Source organism: Strongylocentrotus purpuratus, unplaced genomic scaffold (assembly GCF_000002235.5).
Source record: "Strongylocentrotus purpuratus isolate Spur 01 unplaced genomic scaffold, Spur_5.0 spur5_scaffold_6, whole genome shotgun sequence".
NCBI lineage: Eukaryota > Metazoa > Echinodermata > Echinoidea > Camarodonta > Strongylocentrotidae > Strongylocentrotus > Strongylocentrotus purpuratus.
Genome location: NW_022145612.1, coordinates 51,097,180 through 51,118,465, shown reverse-complemented (window position 1 = coordinate 51,118,465; position 21,286 = coordinate 51,097,180). Strand labels below are relative to the sequence as shown.

The following is a 21,286-nucleotide window of genomic DNA, read 5'->3' as shown; positions in this document are numbered from 1 at the left end:
GATTCTTCCATACTGCTTCGTGATATCATCTCTTGAAGCATGAGATTTATACATTATTCAGTTTGGTGTTCATAAGGAGATAATTTGCTGAGTAACAAATAAATAATTCAAACACCAAGTACATTTACTTTTTAACTAATGTGCATCTCATTTGGGAAGAATGCAAATCAGATTGAAATGATTTAGACAATGTCTACTGTACAAATACTATTTTGGTTTTGATGAAAAGATCAACTCAATGAACAAAAAGCTGAATTCTCACACAATTTATTATCCCTTAGCTGATCTAGCGTGATGGAATTGACATGATTATTTGACATGACAAATACAATAAACGAAGTATTGCTGATCCAAAAGAAAATATTGCAAGTACATTTTCAAACAGCAATGTTTCCAGTTGATCTACAGCAGATGTGAACCCACTATAATGATGAAATGCTATTGAAAAACCCATGAATCCTTATTTCATGAGCCAATGTTTAGTTTATGAAAGTCATGACATGATTTCCCAGAAGAAGAAAATAAAAATAAATTTCAGGGGAAAAAAATCTAATTGTTGATCTACAGATGATGTTAAAATACTGTATGTATAAGGCAGTATGAGGCAGTAAACAAGTAATCCTCCCTTCACCGTAAAAAACAACTGAAACAGCATTTCATTATGGAATGGGGGAGGGGAGGGGGGCAATGGTATTCTAATGTAGGTCAACTTTGAAAATGAAAGTAAATTCCTGCAAAATCATCCCCTGGTTTATCTACTGCTGATGTAGAAACATTCTAAAGCACTTTACAGCTGTGCTCAATAGGAGAAATGTACACAATAGTATACCCATTTGCAAGTAACCTAGATACATATCCACACAGATTTTAGTGAAATTAGAAAAATCACAAAGATTTAATAAGAAAATACATATTATCATACAGGAAATTGAGAGGATGAGAGTCTAAAGAATTAAACATGAATATGCTTCCTATAAAAGAAAAAAAAAGCAAGGGTATAGATCTATAAGTCCTTTAGTGAGGCCTTATTGTCATTTCTCCTACTCTTCATTTTCATGTATTGTTTGCTAACTTGCATTCAGTTTGGATTCTAATACAATGCACAGAAACATGATACGTCCATTACCGTGCCAAATGTTTACCAAAAGTAATATCAGTCTGACAATCATTGGCAGTTTATTGGCTCTTTGGAATTGCTGAGGCACTTTGTTGCTTTATTTCACAAATAAGCATACACTATATCCTTACAATGCTAACTCTCACCATAGAAACCTTGCAGTGCACACACAAGGAGAAGTGTTACTTGGGTTCTGCAAGGTACATTCAGTTAAAATACTCTAGCGACGTGTTAAAACTGGGATGGAGTTACATTTGTGAAGAGAAAAAAAGTTAAGGAAGGATTGGTCAAGAAAATGTGTTGTGAAAGATGGGGAAAACAGAAGATAGAAGAGGTTCTTAGCATTAGCATATGTTATGATTTTGTTTAGTCCTCTTTGTGCAAGTTTTATGCCATTCACATTTGTACATGTTTGTTTAATATATCAATTGATACTCAACTGCTGCCATATGGCTCAATTAAATCTGAATGTGTATATTTTGTTTACCCATCCATTCTGCTAATCATTCATGAAACAATTCTCATACGGGTTACAATATCTCTGAACTGTGCATAAATGATTAATTGTATGTATTATTTATAAATGCTGGGGGAGGGGAGACATGATCTGAATTAAAAAAAAATGCTTTTTGTATTTAGAGCATTCAACAGAAAAACAAAAACAAAAACCTCTGAATTCGATGATATTTAAAAATGCTAAAAATTATGTTTTGGCAACAGATAGAGAAGAGATCTACTCTGAAAGCTCTAAATCATAAAACTTTCCCCCAATCTCTAGGATTAATTTATGCATTTTTTCACTGTTTCGATCTTCCACTTGAAAATAATTGAATAGCTGAAGCATTAATCAACTTCTTAAATTGTCCGATCTACAGTAGCATTCAATTAAGCTACACGGAAGGAAGGAGTCTTTGTGTAATCCCTTTTATCAAAAGCCTGTCGCCACGAGACAATGACCAAGTCATTCTCCAGACAATTACACAAGCGTAGAGAGGACCCCCCTGTCATATTGGGGTGGGAAGCTAGAGCCCTGAGAGGCGCAGGAATGAGAGGCTAGGCAGGGGTGATCTTTATCACAGACCAGAATGTGCGGGGGTAACGAGGACGGATGATAGAGGGAACTTCATTGCGTGGGCAGAGAAACAAAATCAAAGAAGGGAGATAAATAATGTGGCAGCTAGCACATCTCCATTTAGCTTGAGTTTTAATGGAAGCATGGCTTACTCTTCAGCATGCATCACTTTAAAAGATAATTCAATAAATCTTGCATGGATTTATTTTTAATCGCACTTGTTCGATGCATGGCTAGAATAGATGGATGATTCTAATTGAGGAAGATGACATTTTACTATGACATGTTACTATCATTGGATATCAACTTTCAAATCAATCAAAAATGTTATCGAAAACATACAATAAAACATACTTGATCATTCATGTCAGAAGACTGGGTATCAAGGTAGTTTAGCACATTGTAGTGAAAATTAAAGACATACCGGTACCTAGAAGGAAAAAGGATTAATTGTCGAAAATCATGATTTAATTGCTCAGAAATTTAAACAATAATTTAACTTTAGGATATAGTTACTAAATACCCCCAACTACCCTAATTAAGAATCATATTAGTGTCCTCTTTGCAGTGTATCAAGAATAATTTTTATGTGTGTATTTGCCTTGTTAATTTTGATTTTTTTTTTTTGTTTTTTTTTTTTTTTTTGTTATCACCAGAAATTCACTTAACGTATGGTCACCATCACACTGCTTAATCAGAGTATAGTAGTTTTTATGAAATCTGTTTTGAGCCAGAAGGGTGTTAACTCATTTAATTTATCACACAGTATCAACACCCTTCTGGCTCTCAACAGACAAGTTGTTATTTCATAAAACAAAAGATCATTTAAACCATCCTCGTTAAATTCTGTGTACCTTAAATACTTTCTGAAATAAAATTCAATGAACACAAAAACCATTCAAACAGGAAGTACTTTGAAGAAGAATTACCAACAGTTTTTGTTTTCATTTTTAAGAAGCTTTATAGAAAAAATACAGATCCTCTTTCCTTTTTAAGCATTGTCTAGAATCAATCGATCCTAGTATCACTCACTAGCAACTCCAATTGCTCTGGAAATTGTTATACAGGTTCACATAAAATGTATGCCAAAAGCAGCTCTAGAGAATAATCAATGAACTACTCATAGTGGTAATAAGTTGCTACATGAACACAAAATGCTAATGATACACCCAACAGGAAGCACTGAAATCAAGTCACCCATACCAAATGAAATCCTTTGAATAAAATCAATCTTCGATAATCTCATCAATTTCGGAAACATTCCTTGAGGACAAGAACAGAAACTCTTCATCTTCTTTTACTTGTTTGCATTTTCTACGATCAGCTTGTCTTGGAATATGACCATATCACTCCATGACAACTCCGATTTCACTGCATAATTTAACTGTCTCCATACAGCCTACGGACAATAATTTGAGAAAATTGGAAAAACATTACGAGCGAAGTCTCCCGTCTTGACATGTGAGCTTTCTTACCGTTCTGCTTTCATGATTTTTGTTGTTTACATCCTCATTTTTCTTCTACTTTCGTCTTATGAATAGTTAAACAGTCCCCATAGACAGAGTTTTCAAGGAATACCCCTTACAAAATGGAGCATTATGTATCACATGCTCTTGCCATGGATATTGCTTTGACAGATGGATGAAAAAATGTTGGCACCAACAAAAAGTCAAGCCATTTTTTGAAAGGAAAAGTGATTTTCATGAAGAATTCCCCCACTTACTGGCATTGTAATGATGAATAATGAAACAAATTGAAGGACTAATACTTTAAATAATAAGTAGTTTAAGCACAAGGTCATGGGTTCAATAAAAAAGACATAGAATTTAAACTCATTCAATATCCCACTGAATACTTTGCCCATAACTAGAACTGGAATCTATGGAAATTGAGCATTATGTCAAAATGAAATTGCATTCAGATTAAAGATAAATATGAGTGATGGTCACGTAATTACACTGTGAAAGAAACTAAAAGCAATTGGGAAAGGTTGGTCATTTTATGTAGTTAATAATTATAATTAGTTGATAAGAGGTGTATACTTGTGTAGTTTTAGAATCATCACAATGATAAAAGAATTCTGCTATTCAGCTATTTCTTATCATATTTCAAATATGGGGCATTTGAGGTGGAATCCTCCTCTTAAGGGACATTCCTAAGATGATATTCTTCTAAACCGACATAAAAAGACAGAGAAATCTCACTCATTTTTAACCATTTCCGGAACTAAACCCTCTTTTTCAAGAACGTCAAGGGTAAATCCCTGAAAAAGAAAACTACATTTGAAATGTACATTCATGTACAATTCAAATGTAGATGGAGACCTAAAATGTTGATGACAAACTATGTAGACAATAAGTAGATCAACATGGAATGGTATTCGGTAATTCTCCCAATGATGCGCCTCTCTGAAGACCAATCAAAGTAATGCTACATCCTCCTAACGCCAAACATCTCGCTTCATCCCGTTGGAGACAAAATACTAGCGAGCATGCAAGCGAGACCATTCAAGGACCGATCCCCCTGTCCTAATTAAGTCATTCCTGGCTAGAAAGCAGCTCAAGCCATCCCAACGGATAGGTCATTAACCATAATCTCGTTCTTTACTCACAACCAATTACACCGCCATCAAGATTGGTTGACATTCCATAACGGTAATCTGATATATGCTACTGAATGATGATTCTTACTTGATATAACATCTTGTCTGGCCCACTTAAACCCCAATTTGTTGACTTGTAATGGAATAAAGACCTTTTATGTACTCACAGTCCAGGTTATTACATTAACGATGATGTAATTTAATGAGTCTCGTAAGTCAATGGATGATCCAATCAGATTTCCTTTCTTCCGTTATTAGGTTCTATTCTTGATTTTTCTGCTACATCATGAATTCCTTGTTTGAACACATTATTGCTCTTCTGTTCATCGCACGAATAACCCCAATACATTTATTATTCACTGATATATCCATAATAAGTTGAATATATACAGACAACAATAAATTTTATTCAAAAAAAGAAAAAAGGTCAATGCAAACCAATGTGCAAATATTCTAGTCACCTAACATATAATGACTGCACAAAAGTTTAAAAAATATACATACAGAAAGTCTCATATACTTTAATTACTTGGAGAGAACATCCACAAACATCCACACCTTCAGAGTACTTATAAGATACACGGAGCACCTGATGAAAACATTTATTCAATATTCATCTTGGTTAATAGTACAAAGATGAATTAGGACAGCATTACAGAATCAATAAAGGATCAAAGTTCAAAGGTCACTCACCACTATGCCAGCCCAATAAGGTGCATCTCTAGTCTTCAACGATGGGGTCATGTGCAGCATGGTTACTCCAAAAACAATCACAGTTACTCCAAGTAAGACCTGCAGCGTAATCAAACACACCGGCAAGGTGCAACACTGAATATTGTACTTTTGCCTGTTCACAAAAGTCTTCCTCACAGGTTCGCTTCGAGGCAAGTGCACCTCTGTGTGGAGTTCGTCCGCCGAATGCGACGTCAACACCTGTTGGGTGGAGTTGGGCAGGGTCGCAGAGGTGCAGTGTAGCTCTGGCGAACTGGAGCTACGGGAGCTGCGGGACATCCGAAGCAGCGACATTGCGGCAGTGGTAGTCGACTGCGAGCTGTTGGTGGTGTTTGTTTCATCCCCGCCATCAGTCATCTTTGTTTTTGTCATTTAAGTGATCTGATTCACTGTGGATAGCTTTAAAAGCCGATTTTCCTTCTTGAGAACTTGAAATCGTAGAACAACGTGAGAATGAAGTTATCCATGGTTACTGGCCGCAAGCAATGCTGGTTAACATCACGTTCTGTAATCCATGGCCAGATTCAGCGTTTCCTAGAAATGAGACAAAAACAACATTTTCAAGACACTTCCAGGCGCTAAGATTATTTATAACCTATTACTGAAAGCTGCTGAAAATGTAAGAAAGCATATATGAGATGGTTTGTTTTTCTATATATAAGTAAATCATACACAGATAAATATATTGGAGGATTTATATTTGTATATATGCAAATATTGCAAGCAAATAAACTTTACATGAATTCTTTTAATTGGCATTAAAAGTTACGGACTTATACATTGAGGTTGAAGGTAGAAGAAGTAAGATGAGATTTATAGGTCAAGCATCTTGAAGTAGAGACTGTTTAAAACTTTCAAGGTTATATAGCATGTAGTAAATACAAAACCTAGACAGATTTAATGCTGAAAATCTTGTATATTACTCTGACATTCTCGGAAGTAGTGTTATATGCTTTGCTGGAAGACTATCAGATGCAGCAATAAGAAAATGTAGCTTCTATTACTCTGAAGAAAAAAAACTGTTTTATATGTCCCACAATCAACCAATAAATATCCAGTTATTTCATCATTTGAAAGCCCTTCCAAAATGATTTGGTTAAAAATCATTTTAAATAAATATATAACCAGACCTCTAAATGTCACGATGTTCGTGTCTTGAAATTCCAATAAGATCTCTATCTTTGTAATTCTATCACAGATACACCAATGGAGTCATATTAATTCACATCCAAATCACTTTTTTGGGGGAAACTGCTGCTACCCGATGGATTCCTAGCTAGAACCATTCACTAGACAAGCTAGGCATATAGATTCTCATGTCTGCAGGCTAGTCAGATAAAGAAAGCCTCTCCCCCTCCATACCGTCAAACTTTCCTTTTGCTTTGCAGCACGGGCTAGATTTCAATCTGCGGCACTCACAGACTTAAAAGAAACATGAGAGGCAGTGCAGCATTGGCGGGAACTCCGATGGCAATATGTCGCCCCAATTCTTCTACAGATCCATACTATTTTGGAAAATGTCGAAGGTACAGAAATCCAATAATGTCACGCAAGCAATAAAAATTCTTCAGTCGTATTGAAGAGTTTACTATAAACTGCAAGAATCATAAGGGCCTTCTTGTCTCGCTCTGATCTCTCTTTTTTCTTATTTCCTCTCGTCATCTCACTTCTTTCTCTGTCGTCGACTGTCTCTGTCGGCCTCTGTCTGTTTCTTGTCCATCTCTATCATTCTCAAGATTTAATCATTTTTTCATAATATCCTCAACTGAATTGTTTCCAGTATTTATTTGAAAGTTTAGTTCTCTTTGAATATTTTGTTTTGCATGTTTACATGAGTTCAGCTTTTTCTACCTCATTTTCAATGTCTGTTTTCTCTCGTGAATCCCTTATGTTATTACACCTGAAACAATTTGTCAAGATAAAATATAGTGACAAGCCGTTGTCGCTCAGCTGGAATCAGACTCATCGTTAATCCATTAATATAATATGACTATCAGTGCATGTACTGCTTAAATTACCTTGATCTATTATTAACCAGAAAATAATAAATATACAGAATTATTGCTGATCGAAACACAAAAATATCTCTAATCCATAACTTTTCATGCACTATGCTATGTGACCACACCCAAGATTCCACTTTGCAACTGGAAATATGTTTCACTATATTAAGAAATTATACAAACTGGAGACTTATTGGACAATCTAAATTTGGATACTTAACAGGACAGGGCAAAGAAAGGTATGGCATATTGAAATAAGGTTGTCTCTAATATTTTGATTTATATATCAATTGATAAGTAAGCTTCTTATACATGCAATTTTAATTCAATAATTCATAGAAACAATTTTCAAGTAGACAAAGACTGATAATACATTGGTCATATATATCATATATATAGAAAGGAAGCATCTAAAGCAAGTAGAAATAAATCTCTGTCTTTATATAATGAAGGATCACCTTCAAACGCAGTAATTTTAAGCCATAAATCACCATGTTTAAGAGACAGGTCAATGTCAAATTATCATGATCAGATTTAAGGGAGAAGGGTAATAAAAACTTCATGAGAAGAAATTGTCTCCTGGAGAATGCAAGCAAGCTAGTCAAGGCAATTTCATCTCATTCCCAAGGTATAGTGGGATTAATCACCAAAGTGTATGCTATTGCTTGTCAGATCACATATATCAAAGCTAGCTTGGTCCGAGTAGTTCAATATCCTCTGCACTTCTCTTCTTTCTTTCATCTTCACCAAGTCTCATTAAACAGCTAGAGAGAAGATGGGAGCATGCATTCTACATGTATGCGCTATATACTCCCACATGAACAAGCATTGGTTCAATGTATAATACCGGTAATAGATCATTGTATACTTGTTTAATAAGAAGAGGAAAGGCTTCATGTCAAATTTGTAAGGCTTCATGGACTTAATGAAAAATGAAATGAAACACATACTGGTATTAACTTACACAATCTTCTCAAATATGTGACTCCCGATGTATGAAAGTCTCCAAGTTTGTTTATGATTCCTTTAAGGAGACCTCAGAAGTAAAATAGAGGAACTTCTCTCACGAACTTGAACAATTCTTCACTATGTAGATCCAAACAGGATTTAAAACAATGATAGCCTATGTATCAAGTACAAGTTGAAACAGATCAGGCAATAACGCAGTGGCAGCATTCCAGACACATTTATTCCTGGTAGTCCGTATGAGGTTAAGCCAAAATTTATGAGTGGTTGTTGAGAAATAAAAAGAGAGCTTAACTCCCCGTCAACGAGTGCTCAAATTTAGTAGAACATGGAATCAATCAGGAGAGATGCTAGCTCACATTGACCGATCAGCAAGGATGCCCTCCGGCCTGACGACAACGAGATGGAGAGGTGGGATTAGCCCGAGACGGTTGGCATCTTAACAGGAGGAAAGACCGCATGACCATCACGGCGGCAGAGGCGAGCTGGCTGGCGCAACAGCCAACCCAAAACGATGCATCCACACTCTACGCCAACTAGGGAACTGAATGACATGCATGGCAGCTCTGCTCTCTACGCTCTCGTAGGTCGCCGGTCAGAGAGAGACGGGGAGAGAGAGAGAAAGCTGCATGCATTAATTGACATGTGTATACTGCATTGGCCTAAGCAGTGACAATGCTAATATGTGTACTGTAGTAGCTTGAATAGAGTACAGTTGAGGAGTGATGAGAGAGAGCGTATGGGCAAGGATATGCTGTACAAAGATTGTGGAAAGAAATGCAAGTGAAGTATAGGTGAAAGGAATAAGGAAAAACAAAATATCACAATGTTTCTTTATCAAGATCAAAACTTATAGTGTTCTAAAACTGATGCATTCTCATGAAAATTAATAACTAAATTATACAAAATACATGAATCTGTATACATTTTAATTGCTGCACTGCTGTAGGGAAAGACCGCATTTCAAATGTGTGCATTATTGCTTGTGAAAATTACAGCTACTCATTGTGGTTGGGCCATACAATTGTCATACGGTTCATTTATGTTTGAGAACGATGGCAATCAAATTGCAATAAATGAAGAGAAGTGTGATTGGATTGTAATCATGCCTGCACTTTATCCACCCCCACAACATGTCAATTATTTGATAATATTGATTAATAGATCACTGCCATGGGAGTGCAGGGAGGGAGAGAGGGAGAGAGAGAGAGAGAGAGAGAGAGAGAGATACTTAGTGATGAAAAAAGAAAAAAACAGAAATGAAAATATCAAGACAAACGTAATACTCATCTGCTAAATAAAAGAGAATAATCTACATGAACAAATGACAGAGTATTTTGGTTATCTAAATGGACATCATAATTAAAGCACATTATGTGGAAATGAGTTAACAGAAAAAGTGAATGGATGACATATAAAATCAGCTGGCAAAATTACTGGTCAAATGGACTGGTAATATACAATTTAAGATTTTTCTAGTGAATAATACTAAAATTGTAATTAGATTATCATTTTATTCTTTTTTATTTACAGATGTGTTGCAACAGCTAATCTATGCTAAAAGAATTAAACTAGCTTTTACCTTCACTTATATTTTAGGCTAAATTACACTTTCAATATAGTCCAAGATAATTCCTTTCTTTATTTTATTACACATTTACAAACCACTAAAAAAATTCAACATTGTGAAACGAACGCTCTTTTGTGCACCTGAAATAATTATTTGAAACAAAACGTTAGGAAAGTTAGATAATAATGCAATGTACTTGTTTTTATCTTTTTGGGTGGGGAATTTGTGTGCATGGATGGGTGACTGGGTGTGGGTGTGTATACATAGGTAAACACACATGTGTGTGTGTGTGCGCTAGTGTCTAGGTTATGTGTTCACTAAATACTGTGCAACCTTGAGAACATATGGAGCTACTGACTGATGCAGTCTCTCCTTCAAGGGGCTTGACCTGTAAATCTCATCTTCCTTCTAGCTTCTACCTCTATCCTCAAGTGGGTAGGGTCTTACATCCTGTCTACCACTGATGCATATCTTAGGAGAAAACATCTTAGCAAGAAAGATGGAGGGAATGTTCACATCCAAAATACGATTGATGCAATCCTTTTTCTTCTCCTTCTTCTACTGTGAACCTTCGTAGGGCTTAGTAGCCGGTCATGAAGATCTGTATGTACATGTAGATTACCGGTTCCATATGCAGGTACACTAAATACTGGGTTTACACCTTACTCTATGTGAGAAGTGTAGTGTATGAACGTGCATCGGCTGCAACTTTTCTCCACACCGCCGGGCCTCAAGTTAACATTCTTAACACCTCAGGAAGAAAGATAAAGGGGAACGTTCACAACCCAAATCCAACTGATGTGTTCTTTGATTAAATGCATCATCGCAAAACAAGTAGGTATACGACTGATGTCTACATTGACAATGTCTCATAAAAATGGGAAATCTAATTGAGGAACATTTGTATCCTGTCTACCGTGAATGCATCTTGGGTGAAAATATCTTTTGGACAAAGATGGAGGAAAATTTCACACCCCAAATCCAACTTTAAAAAAAAAAATGAAAGTGTCATAGGAAGACTTTTAGAGGAAACATTCAGCTCACATCAACCAAAAGTGCACTCATTGGAGAGAAAAGATTTTAAGAAGAGAAAGAATCCTATTAGGACTAGGAGGAAGCTTTCTCATCCTGTTTACCCCTTGATGCTTTCCTTAGATAAAAGCATCTTAGGGGAATCTTATGGAGAAAACATTCAGTTCACATCTATCACCAGAGCTTTCCTTATGTGAAAGCAATTTAGGAAGATTTTTATCAAGAGAATATAGAAAAATATTGAGAAAGACAAACTAATCTCTTTTTTTATCTCAAGCAATATCATACATACAGGAAAAGAGATAAATTGATAAAGGGAATTGAGAAAATAAGAGAAGGCACATTAATCATTTTTAATACTACAAGTCAAAATAATAGTTTTGAAAAAGAAAAGAAATTTCAATATTCCAATGTATAGGTCACCGTATTCCATTGAGCATGGAGAAAGCCTCTCATAAAATGTGCATTTCTAATGGCATATGATAATGATACGTTATTACTCTCCATACAGTCGTAGCAAGGATTCATGGCAGGAATAAATAACGTGGGATCTGAGAAAATCATTGAAGCAATTATTTCTCATCTCATTGAAGCAAAGAGATGATATTCATGAGTATACTCATGGATTTTGGAAGAGAGGGGCAAGGCATGCAGGAATATGCTTATCTCTTTTCAAAGCAGTTGGATAAAGATTCATCTTCAGTCAAATGAAAACCAAAATGAAACTTGTTGAATATGTACTTATATTGGTCAATGTGAATACAACTTTACAAGTCAGATGATTTCAGATGGAATGATGTCAATCCAAGCAAAAAGTGCATAATATATAAAATCTGAAAAGAGTCTACTTTTCCTCATTAAAGTACCTTGAGGTGTACACAGCGGCAACACCAGGGGGGTTCTCAAGCGCCCCTACCTCGCCGCTCCTAGCTACGAGAAAATATTCCAGAAATAAAATGAAGTGGAAGTAAGCGGTGGTAAAAACAGGAAATCTTGCCACTTTATTCCTCTGACGACGATCGTCCGAGCCATCCATCAAAATCTAGCTTATTGTCATGCATGATTTGAGGAGAGGAAATGGCAAGACAGGATGTGATGGGATTGGGAATCAACAGCGGCAATATCTCTGTGTGCCTCAGTGCAAGAAGGGCATTAAAAGGCCCATAGCTGGTATGGGTAACTCCCCTCCTAACGCCCTTATGTCAGGCATACATGATGGAATTAAAGAAAAGTACACATGTTCACATGTAGATAAAACTGTATTCATCAACATACGGATGGACAAAAAAGAGATTTCAGATAGTTACTAGGGAACCTCCTATTTCTTGATTTCCATGATTTCTGGAGGCGGGAAAAATAATCATCATCACAAGTAACCATGACTGGGAATTCTTTTTTGGAGAGAATTCCTTATGCTTTTCATATGACAAGAACTATGCTGGTGAAAACTATTGAAACAAAATTTGAAAGCCAATCCTATACAACCATGAGGCAATCACAACAGAAAAAAAACATGAAAACCAATAACAAGAGATCGTATAACCTGACCTCTAACCTTTTACCTCACACATTTTATCTACTTTTTTGAAATCCTTACATGGTGATATACATTAAAAACAAGTTTGAGGTTTTTTGTTGTTGAACGATTCATGAGATAAAAGTCTACAAGAACGACAAACATAAAACCTGAAAACCTCATGCTTCTCATATTTAATCTCCATCACTCAGAGGAGGCATAAATTAATTATATTTGGGGCTTTGAATAAACTGAAAACCAAGGTACTTTAGCACAAATATATTTCAAAATGTAAATCTGGTAATAGCTGTTCCCTAAAGCATCGATTTGGAATATTCATTATTGATTTTGAATACTACCAAGGTTCCTTGTTTGTTCATGCAATCTAATTGTTATTCCCCAAACCTGATTGAGTGCATAATACACAGACCAAAAAAAAAAAAAATTTGATTGTAACTCGATATTTAGGCCAGCAACGTGCTTACAATCTCCCATATATTCCCTCATCTGTCTGTGTTTTCTGTATTTTTCATGTATGTGTGTTTGTGTTTCTCTCTCTCCCTCTCTCTCCCTCTCTCTCTCTCTCTCTCTCTCTCTCACTATTTCTATTTCTTTGTTCCTCTCTACTCCCTTAGCTCTCGCTCTCTTTCCATCTCTCTCTCTCTTTCCTCTCTCCCTCTCTCTCTCTCTCTCTCTCTCTCTCTCTCTCTCTCTCTCTCTCTTTCCTTTCTTTGCTTGTCTGCCTGTCTCCTCCTCTGCAAAATTTCTGTCTCTCTTTGCTTGTCTGGCTGTACAATACATGATTAATCTAATATCGGTTTACCATTTTCTCCCACTGACACCCACCCCCCCCCCCCCACAAACATCTATCTTCTCAATCTCTCTCTCTCCGTCCTTCCCCCACAAGTTATTAGGAACCACCAGCAAGAGTTCACAATCTTCGAATCATTGGCCAGATGCCACAAGTTCATGCAGGCGCAGTCTTTCCTCACATATTTACATAGCACTGTTTCCCGACCGTGAAGCAATAATTCAAGGTGATATTGTAATGTGCCTCCAAAAAAACAAAATGGCAGAGACTTTATGCTCCTGCCATCATTACGCTTTATTAGATGTGATGACCTTTTCCTTTGCTGGAGAAAATATGTGCACACAATTATAAAGTGGTCAGACTCAATGGTCTGTCTGCTCACATGATCTCTGCAGGTAAGATCGACAGACATTCGTTCAGATTACCCGAAACTCATTGTACCACTATACGTAAACTGTATAGCTATACAATAGGCTATTACTTCTTTTTTTTTCTAAACCAAGCGTTGTGTAACGGAATGTTTTATAGCCAAACATGTCGAGCATCATTTCATTGAAATTGAAATAAAATAAAGAATCAGGGTCCTATTCTACACTTCATGTTATATCATACAAAAATAAAAATAAAATTTGGAGTGGACTATTAGGCTATTATTGTTATTATTATTATTATTAAACTGAATTACTGGATGGGCTAATTACCCATGAGCGCGCACACAAAAATGGCCAACTGACTTCAACACTAGTTTTTTTAATATGTTTCTTGATGTTGGTACCTAGTCCGTATGCCCCTTTCAATATACAATGATTCTTCATACAATGTTTCCTTCTACAAGTTTCGTATAATTTTCTCTTGTCTGAACGGACTGAAAGATGTTGGAAGGTTGCTTTTTGGAAGGTTGCTTTTTGGCAGGATGTAGATGTAGTGAAGCGATAAAAGACTTCTGCAGACATTGCTGTTCCAATGAGAGGTTTAGTTTATGAGCCATGTAGCCTGAGGGAGCAATGCATTGAGGGAGATGGATCCTTATCCTGGTCAAAATGAAAATAGTTTTTTTTAATAGTTGCAAAAACAGTGAAAAATCAGCACAGAAATATATTTTGTGGAATATTTCAACTGAAATATATTTTTCATCAATCTTTTGTTCCAAATCCTTAGCTTTAAAATATTTTTTGAATATATTTATGCTCATATTCCATGAGAAATTAGAGGGAAAATAATATATTTTCTAGGAAATATATACCATAAAATGACAATTTAGAGACAGTAGCCCCCCAATATTATTCATTTGAACTTTCCAATGAGTATTCTACCAACATTTAAGCATTGATTTACACAGAATTAAAAATAGTTCAATATGGCCTTTAAAGTTTTGAGACAGACGAGATCGAGAGTGGACTAGCGGCTCGTAGCAATGGCACTTTGAATGATAACACTAGCTACTAATGCATTCCTTCCATCAGCAGTGTTATCCAACAGCCCATTAAGAGATTCCCATTTATCTTTTCTAGCAGATAATTAACGGTAGCCCTTTTGTAAGGTAGCTAAGAATAGCTGGAATGCGTATGGCATTATGTTTGGTAAATAATCGCTGAAGAAAACACTGATGATCATGACGCACTAGACTTCCCTTGATCTGAAGCTTAAGAGTTGATGGAAAAACTTTGCATATTATTCAATTAAGAACTAGCAGATTTTACCATTCATCATTTCTTTATCAGCAGGGGTGACATGTCAACCTACATTCATTTCCAATGTCTAGAATATTTTTCCATCACTAATATCTTGGCTCTGCATATACAGTCAAACCTGTCTGTAAAGGCCCCCGAGTGATCAATAGAAGAAAAAAAGACCAATGTAGAGAGCTGGCCTTTCTAGACAGGTTCTACAACCCACATTTTAAAGGAGACATGCATTGCCACTATAGACAGGGTGGCCACCAACCAGGTTTGACTGTACTTCAATTCCTGATGACTGCACCTTTGACTACCACTCCTAGAACCATCTCTTTGTAACTATCCCAAGGACAAACAACTATCCCTATCCCTTAGCCTGCTGGACTATACTCCTTGGACAGGAGTACCCCTAGATACCTACGCAGGGGTAACAGTCTTAGTTTTCTGGGGTTAATGAGCTAGAGGGTGGTTGTCTGGAGGTACATGGGTATAGCTGCAGAGTAGTCAAATGTAACAGACAGGGGGTAGGAGTCTAGTACAAAGCAGTCAATATGGGGGTAGTTATTCTTGGAGCTAGTAGTCCAGGGTAGATGTGGAAGTAGTAGTCGATATAGTACAGTCAGGGAGTAATAGTTTTCTTCTAATGGGATGGTAATGGATGAGGTAATCCAGGGAGCAGTAGTTCAGAAGGTCTTACAGTGGTTCTTCTAAAAATTATTCCATTCAACAGGTCAAGCAGATCATCTTTAATACTGCTTTTTGCCACATAATACCTTAGTCACACCATGCCAAACCAACACCAACATACAGATTCTCAGCAATTTGGGGTAATATCATTATGCTGTTAAATTTGGTCTATTTCATTTCATTTCATTTCTTTATTGTGTCCATATAGGATAATTATTTATATTTACATTAACAATCTTGCTTCAACATATGAACATAGGAACAACATATAATTGACAATCATAGGGCCCTGTTTTAGTATACATTTAATATAATATACATGATCATGTTTGTTTCATCTGGTATTGTTCTCATTCGTGTTTAATGTAACACAACATTATAACTTCTATTCTCTAGTATTTTACAAAGTAACTAAGCCAGGATAGCAATGTAAAAGAAAGTTTGCTTATATTGAAACATGAAAATACCAGATTAATTCTGGAGAAAAAAAGGGAAAATAGCGATTCTGCCCTGTATGTATACCGTATTGGATGTACATGTTTGGGTTGATAGCTTAAGAGCCCTTGATATGGCTTTGAATAGAAGATAGAAACAAAATAACATTTTCAATAAGTTATTTACTTCATCCATTATACTAGGTAACATGTGGGACATAAAATCATAAAATACCTTGGACTTACATGATACTGACGGTTTAAAATATTTAATTTGACTCAAATACAGGACATCTTTTGGAATGTGAACATCCTGGCTTCAGTTTCAGATGAAAGGGACTCAATCAAGCGATGCAATTCAAGTGAAAACCAATATCTCTGTAAAGCGAGCTCCATTTCAACATCTAGCTAATGATTAAACCCACATCCTCCCACAAAACTCCAAATATTGGCAATGAGGTCGGTATTCAGCAAAGTCTTGTCCACAAATGGAGCTCAGATTCGAGCTAATGATTGAATGTTAAATTGTTTACATCGCAGCTGTGTGTGAAAAGCGAGCCGAGATGGGTTCCTGTCGTTGCAGCTTTGGTTGACTATTAATTAACATCACGGCTCCTAATGGCGCTGGGATGTAGATGTATGAGAGAAGGTTTCTCTAGGCACCCCATTGGGGCTTTTCAATCACTTTAGATATAGTTCAGAATGCTCCCATGGGAACGGTGTATCATTTAAATCAATGACAATGTAAATTATTAGTGGTGTTTGAAGGTCTGCAGAAAACTGAAGCTTATCAGGATCAATATTTCTCCCCCAGAAGCTCAGTGGTGATGATCAAAGTTGTTAGCTCTATCTGATCATGTATGTGATAATGTGCTGATAATGTACTGATGTGAACGCTCAGACAGTTACATCTATTTCATTATAAGTTTGCTAAATCAGAAAGGGGATTAAAAGGCAATCCAACTTTTCTAAAGAGTTCATTTGTATGAAAGCAGAAAAATAAGGAAAACAGAATGGCAAAAGTTGGAAATAAGTCGGACAAATAATGAGAAAGTAATGAATGTTTGAAATATGAAATCATTACATCTGTGCATTCTCAAATTGGCAATTAGGTCTGTGGATTGTGACGTAGTCACAGACAACTCTCCTGTTGTCATGTATTGTTTCTTTCCTAAGCTCCTTCTCCATTGAAATACTCCTAAAAATAGTACGGATATATATTATTACAGGTCCTCTAAAAAGAAGAGACACTCCATGAGCTACATGTACACATTCTAAAAAATAAACATTTTAGTAATTCTGTCTGTTGGAACAAATGTCAGCCTCTTGATTATAGTCACGTTACAGATTCAACTAAAGAAATTTCCTGATGGATAACGATTACAAATATTTTTATAAATCATAACTTTCTTCTTCTTTGTCTGATTTCATTCAAACTTTCACTCATCCAGCTACTTTTCTATTTGTTCTGCTTTCATCTAAAGCAATTTAGGGTGTTCAAAGATTCTAAGTAAACACACATTTGATTGCAATTCATTCAACTATTTCATTGTAAATCAAAATCAAACATATTCTAAATTGCAAGGATGAAAGGAAAAGTAAAGTACACAGTGCATTACTATCTTGATTAATCTTAAAATCTAAATATGAAATAAAGGAGCCATCAATATTTTATATGTCAATATTTTCATTGAAAGAGCCAATAATTAATAGGGTCTTTACACTTGCTGCAAACAGGCTGATGATTGAGTCATTACTTTTTATGATATGTATTATTTTCTTACTTGTACAAAATGTAGTAAAAGCCAACCATTCAAACTTGGGTTTAAAAAGACCACATAGATTTAACTCAAGTCTCTCAAGAAAGTGATGAACAAATATCGTCAGCGTTATTATGAACCAAAGAATCTGTACAGTAATATGTGTATAAAACATTTGTAAATCAAACATAACTATTATCTCTCTAACGCTACTCACAAATTAGAGTATATCACAACCAAAATCATTATTGATAAATATATACAGGATAATAAACCATTCAAGCCTGGTATGGACCTGATCCAATAACTGAAATGCGACTGTTGCAAGAATTGTTTACCATGTGGTTTAATTACAGGTATCTATGGCAACAGTTTCAGTCTCTGTCTCACATTCCTATACAAACAAAGTTTTTTACAGCGACTGTTGGAAGACAGACTATAGGCAAAAGAGAAAAAAAGGATAAAGGAAAGTGTGAGAGAGATGTTGAGAGCTCAATTAACTCCATTTCAGCTGTTTGCTTGATGTAAACAAGAGATCTCTAACAAATGGGTCACAAGTACAGCTACAGAACTTTATCCTTCTATTATTAATATCCACCTACTTCTCCCACTTTCATTTTCCGAACTTCTTTCAAATTTGAATGAATTCTTGCTGCCTAGTCAATTTGTATAATTAGTTTCTTTCCTCCTCTTATACGTCGCATACCATTTCTGTTCTTGCCCTTATATTTTCATCACTCATGTTACGTCTAGAGGTAGGCAAACTTAATCACACTAAGTATATGACCTTGTATGTTGCACATACTCAATTCATTCAATCGATAATGATTATTTTTTATATATTACACTTTGAAATCTCTCTTCTCTTACCATGTTTATTCATAAAATCACACCTCTTCTTTGATAGGAGTTGCACCCCTGTCTGCCATTCTTTATATTGTACTTCCATCACACCTTGTACACTAACAACTCAAACATTGCTAACACAGTTGGAGAGTGTCCTCAATCAATTTATCACTCAGGCAAAAAAAACTCACGTTTACTAGCTATGCATAACCCCTTTCATAAATTGAATTAATTTGTAGAACATTTGGCAAATTTGCAGTCTAAACTCAAGCCACGGTCCGTATTTGATCAGGGCTCCTTTTCTCTCTCCATCTTCTTTTGCCTGTACCGAAGTGCAATTGACTTGGCATTGATCACGTGCAGCAAGTCAAAGGAAAGAAAGAGCCGGGGAAATGAGGAATTATTCCAATATTCGGCTGCTCAGTGATGGAATGATGATTCAATTCTAGCAATTGCGGTTTCTCAAGCGTGTGTGCAATGTAAATTCTCGAGCAATAACAACAGGTTTGGTGAGGTGGCGAGGAGAAGACGACCGACGGCAAGAAGACATTAGAATGACTGATGAGAGGATAGGAAAACTCTATTGAATGTGGAAGATAGCCCTGAGCTGTGGATGCAAGGCATGTGCAACCTCTGGAGGAGGGGGAGGATGGAGATGGACGATGTTGTGTACAAAAATCAAAACAGGAACATCACCAGCGAACGAGAATGATAGAAAATGTGGTTATGTCACTCTTGTTTACAGCATTAATAAGTCTACAGGTGTACTCACAAGAGACATGTGACTGATGATATGAGACAAGAGAGATTGTATCTACTAGCCTTAGGGTTGGTGATAATGAGCTTAAAATGAATGATATAATCACAGCTAGAAGACCGTGTGTGGGTGGGGGAAAAGTGGAACAGTCATAAGCGCATTGCTATTGTTTATAGCACGCAGAAAAGTGCTCAAGATGACTTGCTCAAATTCAAGTAATGCAATCAGCGGATGCTATTTTAAGAGAGAAATTCAATCAAAACAAAACACTACTGTTGGATTAATATGCTCTTCCATGAAGCGCTTCACCCGATGTCAACACATCTGTCTTCTTTTCAAAAATACATTTAAATCTGGTTATCTCACTTAAAAATGGGATGTCACAATAACTATATTTAAGGTAAATAGAGAGGAGCCGAATAAAAGGATTTGGGTTTTAGTCCAGAATATAAAACACATGTTAGTGCACTTTGACTGTAGAAGGTGAGTACTAGTAATACTGTATCTAGATATATGCAAATAAAATACTTTTAAGCAGTCCCAGGCAAACATTTTCATGTTAGCATTCCGGTCACTTTATATTTCTCTCCCGGCAATAAAAAACAACAACAACCTTTTAGGGAAAATGTGAAATGCATGTGAAAAGAATGTAGGAGAAGGCTTGTTTTTCTGTAGATAGAATTGCAATTCTATACTCACTTTGATAATTCAAAATGGTGAATGCTAGACATTATGATACAATCTCAAACTCAGAGTCATAGGGGAATTAACTAATGTAACCCATTGCGTATGGGACCCAATCATACCTGTATTAAGCCTATAGGAATTAGAAAACATGGCAGTCATTGGGTTAATACAGAGCTACATCCCTTCTGGCTTTCAATAGATGATACAATGTTTGGAACTAAATGCACATATGCATCTTGTAATCTTTTAATAAGAATTGAAATAATCTATACAAAAAACTTTTCAGCAAATAATCATGACAGGCTTTATAGAAAGTAGCTGTCCCCCCCCCCCCCCCCAAAAAAAAAAATTAGTTTAGTATTAAGCTGTTAAAGGCTTGTTCAGACAAAACAAAATGATGCATTTTCAGTTTGGCCTCATACTGTTCTACTAATATCAAAAGATACCATGCATCCCTTGTTCAATCCATGAAATCTGATGTATTCCAGTGCAAATATTTGAAAGAAATGCCAAATTGAGGCAGTGTCTAAGACCTAACTTCCAGTTCCCCATACAGCAACTCAGAGAGGTTCAGTTAAAATCTGAATAGCTCTTGGTACAGGTTACATACATGCTGGTCACATGATGAATGTACATGCTAGGTCACTTTGGGGGAAGATTTGGAGAAAAGAAGTAAGGTAACATACCATGTACACCTAGATGATCAGATCACAACTGATGAGATAGCTAGGCTTCTCTTGGTAGAATCTTGATTCAACTTGCCTTCATCCTTTCAAAGACCTGTAGCAGAGATATGAATAAAGAAATGTCATATTATAATGATGTACAAATGGAGGTACATGGTAGAACATATTCTCTATTTGAATGTGTGTAAATCCAAACGTACATGAGTCTATTTCCTACACTGGGGAGTTCATTACTGCGGCAACAACAAGAAAATGAAATTAGCAGCTTCATTCTTTTCAAAGTGAACGTTTAATCTAAAACTCTGGGGTAGAAAAACAAACTATTCTAAGCA

At 36.0% G+C, this 21,286-nt stretch overlaps 1 long non-coding RNA gene across 1 annotated transcript; it reads right to left on the bottom strand.

Moving 5' to 3' along the window:
* Nucleotides 1-5,043: 5,043 nt before the first annotated feature.
* On the bottom strand, nucleotides 5,044-21,043 carry LOC115919508. The gene is made up of 2 exons (XR_004061884.1): nucleotides 20,955-21,043; nucleotides 5,044-6,057 (listed from the first exon to the last, which is right to left on the bottom strand). It is a non-coding gene; the product is annotated as an uncharacterized LOC115919508 (long non-coding RNA).
* Between the last annotated feature and the right edge of the window lie 243 nt (nucleotides 21,044-21,286).